Genomic DNA, 5,249 nt, shown 5'->3' with positions numbered 1-5,249 from the left:
CCAGTCATGTGTATTTGGCTGTGCCTACAGTGCCACCTATATGTTCACTCCATTGAGAGGGATTTAAGTCCAATTAGATAGCTGTTGATTCCCCCCACACCCCCCAGATAACAGTGCCACTACCACACCAGTAGAAGCCATTTGCTCAGCTGGTCATTATGGCTATTAGGCATTAAGCTGGATTGGCCCATTGGTTGTTTTTCTCTCTTAGCTTATATAGTATCCTCCAAAACTATGGGAGTTAAACTTCAGGTAGAAGGCTTCCAGGTCAGTTTCTGCTCCATTGCTCCAAGTCCTGTGTCCAAAGTGTGTAGTCTTTGCACAGAACCCATGCCAACTCAATCAGACAAGGGCCCAGGGACTGGTGGGTGGCAGGTTGGCCCTAGTCTGGGTACTACTAGAGACCGATCACTGCTGAGTGAGGGAGAGTAGGCCTTACCAATGATCTCTAGATAGACTGACTAGACTCCAGTAGATAAATTTGCACCATAGGACATCTAGGTACAAATGCTTGACTGGATAGAACTTAACATGCATAGAATACAAGCGGTCTGGTGTGGGGTTGGGGTATGGAGGTATGGTTGGGGGAGAGGGTCTAAATTTGTTTAAGAACTATTGTATGAAATGTATAAAAGCTCACTAAAATTTTTTAATAATAATAAATAAAATATTCTTAAAACCTCAAAAAAAGCATTCTCCACTTTCTGATTTTTTATTTTTGTGTATACTTTATTGTATAAGTAATACATTAGTAAAATATACTTTATAGTTGATAACACTATAAAATACCTTATTTTTATAAAGTGATACATATCTTTTATCTGTATCACCTTCTGAGGAATATCCAGTTTACTAACCCTGTTGAACACCAAGTGAATATGAATCAGAAGGGAAAATCAGATGCAGTAGAGGACAGTCACAGCCTTTGGAATTTCCCAGAAGGTCTTGGACTAAAGGTGGAAGTAGGACAGCTCTCCCCATATTTTCCACATCATCAACAATTGGATTTACATGAAGACATGACAGAGTAGGCCACAGGTTATAGATAGGTGGGTTAGGCATAATTGCATGGCTTGACACTGAACTTAAATAACCAAAGTCTTGTGTAGTCTGGGCTTGCTTATACCATATTAACTAAAAACTTTTCTTTCTATCATTTTAATGTTTGGAAAGAAACACAGTGCAGTGTGCCTTGTGGTCCTGGGTTCTGGAAATCCCATCAGGAGGGAAAGATGACCTGCTGTTCTGATTATTTCCCATGCCCAGAAATGAGATTTCCAATGAGCCAGGTAACCACATGCTTGGAGAAAAAATTCTGCCAATTGACTCTTCTCACACCTACTTGAAGAGGCCTGAAGGAAACTGAGGACGTGAAATCTCATCCTTCCTTCCATTAGTCATGTAATTTATAAGATCAATATTATCAACCCGAATCCTTGCTTCACAGTTTTTATTCATTCTAGAAACATTGCAGGCAGCATTTTCTGAGGGAAATTTCTTGGCAATACAACACTACTGTATGATCTACATGAGGAACTTAATACAGGGTGTTATCTACATATGCATTTATTATTTTTAAACCTACATATAGGTCAGATTTAAGATCCCTGCCCTCCATGACATGCGTCTTCCTAGTTCTTTGAAGGTTACTGACAAAGAGAAGGTGCTTTCAGTTGTGTTTGGATTAAGAAGTATGAAGTGTTGCTAAACATACCGCCCTGCAGCATAGAATGAGTAGGTTTTCTACTCTGTTGTCCTCAGTTCACAGATAAGGAAGGGAGACAGTGGGTGGAGATCTGAGTTCAGACAGGGCCACAAGGCTGGAAAGAATGGACCAAATGGCCAAAGGGAGGACATCAGTATTTCAAACTATGATTTGTGATGTGAAAGATTTGGGGTATTGTTATGGATAGCGCACACACACACACACATACACACACACACACACACACACACACACACACACATAGAGGATATCAGTACCATAATACAGGTAAACTACAGGTGGGAATAAGTTTGCAGAATTATTTTAATCATTCAAATATAACTAAAATAAACTTCTGAGATCCAGAGAACCTTTGAAAGGAATGTTCAGCATGGAACCTGTAAGACTGGCATCTGGAGCCTGATGACATGAGTTCAATTCCCAGAAACTACAGAAATGTGGAAGTAGAGGGACAGCACTCAGTTGTCCTCTGACATTTGTGCTCCCTGGCATTCCTATTTCCTAACACACATCATTACATCACACACACACACACACACACACACACACCAATACAAACATGTATTAATTTAAAATTTTTTCTATTATTTGGGAAAAAAATGTTCAGGGCAGGGGAGATGGCTCAGCACATGAGAACACTGGCTACTCTTGCAGAGGACCCAGGTTTGAAGCCCAGCCCTCACATGGCAACTAACAACTATCTGTAACTCCAGTTCCAGAAGACCTGATGCCTTCTTTTGTCCTTCACAGGCATTGCACAACATGGGTACACTTAAATGAATGCAGGCAGTATATTCATGCACATAAAATTAAAATATTTTAAGGTACTTTTTCAATTTTAAGACTTACTAGAAAGTTAGAGAATCAAAGCAATGACATTCTGCCATAAAGATAAGCAGGAGTTCCTGCAACAGTATTAAGCATACATTATGCAGTCATGTTAAACTGTTATTCAACAACAGTGCCAAAACAAGTGGCTTTGGAGGTAGAGGCAGGTGGATCTATGTGAGTTCAAGGCCAGCTTGGTTTACATAGTGAGTTCCAGGACAGCTGGGGCTACAGGGAGACCCTGCTTCAAAAAGACAAAAAATTAATTAATTAATTAAAAATAAAAAGTGGAAGCATATCCTATTAATATAAACCCAGGAGGTGCTCGCCCTGACCCCTGGTGTCCCTGGGAGGTAAAGGATTTAAAGGAATTAAAAAAGGTGGTGGCTGAGGCTGGCCCGGGATCACCCTGGGTAGATACTCTCCTCCAAGGCTTGGCTCATCAGCAGTGTACTACAAAGGATTGGCTGGACCTTACCAAAGCAGTCCTTCCTAGCCCTATATATATTGAATGGTGTGCCCTCTTTAAGGAGGAATGCAGGATACAAGCTGAGAGGAATGCAAGTGCCAACCCACCTGTCCCCATTACTTTTGGGATGTTGTCTGGTTCAAGTGACCATTATGCCACAGGGGTGCAACAGTCAGGCATTCCAGCTCCATATACAGAACAGGTCAGGGTCATAGGATTAAATGCTTAGAGAAAATTGGATGAGGGGCCTACCAAATCCCCCCTTGCAGGAATTAATCAAAAGCCTGGTGAACCCCTCTACGAGTTTATAGACAGAGTGGAGAAGAGCTTAAAACAAAAAACCCTAGGCCCACTGAGGGAGCAATTCACTAAACTCTTGGTATGGGATGGAATGGAATTACCTCCAAGGAGGTGGAACCCAAAGGGGGCAAACAAAAGCCATGGCTGCTGTCTTACAGATGCAAAGAGAGGCTCTGACCCATGCCTTAACCGAGGCATTTAATTCACTTAATTTGGGTCAGTAGGTAACAATAGAGCCTAGAGGGATAAAAGGTCCATGTTTTGGCTGTGGCCAGACTGGCCATATTAAAAGAAATTGTCCTCAGACTTGGTATTGAAGGAAAGCCTTTAAACTAAGTGGGGGGGCAGCCTCCAGCCCCATTGACAAAAGGAGGACTTCCCCATGATCAGCTACATTTACAATGCCCTGGAGGAGGGATCAGGAGAGGAGAAAAACCTATGGTGAATTGGACAGCCCCTATTATCCCTGGTGTAAGGCCCAAGATGGATCTTGAAATAGATGGCAGGAGGTTTCGCTGCCTAGTGGACATGGGGGCTGATAGGACCATTCTTAGAAAGAAGGAGGTCCCATCACCATGGCACCTAGTTTCTGGGCCCCCAAATCCTAGGTGTGGGAGGATACACCCCATCAGAGGAGACTCAAGAATGGCTCACCTGGCAGGATGCAGATGGAGCTAAAGGGGAGGTGCAACCCCTGGTGGCAGCAGGGTTATCCACCAACCTCATAGGACAAGTTATTTTGGGGGATGCACAGGCCTGCGTAACCACTGATAACAAGGCCTTTTATGATGATGACCTTTTGGAGCTTGAAGAGTCTGATAGGCTTCCCAAGTCAGCAACTCAGGGGTTGTCTCACCATATCAATAACAGGGGGAACCCAAAGAAAGAGCCATCAGGTTCACCCCCAATTCTAAGGGCCACTGCCCCTCATGTTCCAGCTATCCGGTGGTCCCCTGGGGCGCCGGTATGGGTGGAGCAGTGGCCATTGCCTGAGACAAAGCTACAGGCCTTAAGGGAAATTGTGTAGGAACAATTACGGTTGGGCTACATCTGGCCTTCTATAAGTCCATGGAACACACCTGTCTTTGTTATTAAGAAAGCCTCTGGCAAGTGGAGAATGTTGCGAGACTTGTGAAAAGTCAATGCTAGAATGGCCCTAGTAGGTACACCCTTAAGGGGGCTGCCTTGGATCCCTGCTATTCCCTCAGATTTATTTCTTATAGTTAAAGACATTAAAGATTGTTTTGTCTCTATTCCTCTACAACCCCAGGATTGTGAAAAATTTGCTTCCTCTGTACCTTCCACCAACTTTAAAACGCCTGTTGAGAGGTATAAATGGACTGTTTTACCCCAAGGTATGGCCAATAGGCCAGCATTCTGCCAAAGCTATGTGAAGACCCTTCTGGGGCCTGCTCACTTGCTGCCACATGCCACTGTGTACGTTTATATGGATGATATATTCTTGGGAGCTCCAAGTGCCCAACAATTAGAAGAGTTATATAAGTTACTCAGAAATGTCTACAGACAGGTGGACTCCATGTATCCGCTGATAAAATACAGACTATTGCTCCCTTTAAAATTCTGGGAACCACACTCTCTTTGGAAGAGGTAAGTCCTTTAAAACCACAACTGGCTGTCAAGTCCGCCGTAACCCTGACAGAGCTACAAAAGTTATTAAGAGAAATTAATTGGCTATGACCCTGGATGCCTATTCCCACTGAGACTTTAAGACCACTGTTTCAGTTGCTGGTAGGGAAACAGCCTTCAGAACTAATTTACCTGGCTCCTCAACACCTGGACATCTTACATGAGGTCCAGGATGTCCTGGACCAAGCCCAACTTGCCTGGTACACACCTAGTAAAGATCTTGAGTTATGGGTACTCTCCAGTGAGACCCTGATGACATCTGTCCTTACGCCGGACGGG

At 43.5% G+C, this 5,249-nt stretch overlaps 1 pseudogene; it reads left to right on the top strand.

Moving 5' to 3' along the window:
• Positions 1-1,258: 1,258 nt before the first annotated feature.
• LOC103748724 overlaps positions 1,259-5,249 on the top strand; it is an 8,450-nt pseudogene continuing 4,459 nt past the window's right edge.

The sequence above is a fragment of the Nannospalax galili genome, unplaced genomic scaffold, assembly GCF_000622305.1.
Source record: "Nannospalax galili isolate Female #2095 unplaced genomic scaffold, S.galili_v1.0 scaffold664, whole genome shotgun sequence".
NCBI lineage: Eukaryota > Metazoa > Chordata > Mammalia > Rodentia > Spalacidae > Nannospalax > Nannospalax galili.
The sequence above is the reverse complement of the archived record's forward strand: the minus strand, read 5'-3'. Positions and strand labels throughout refer to the sequence as shown.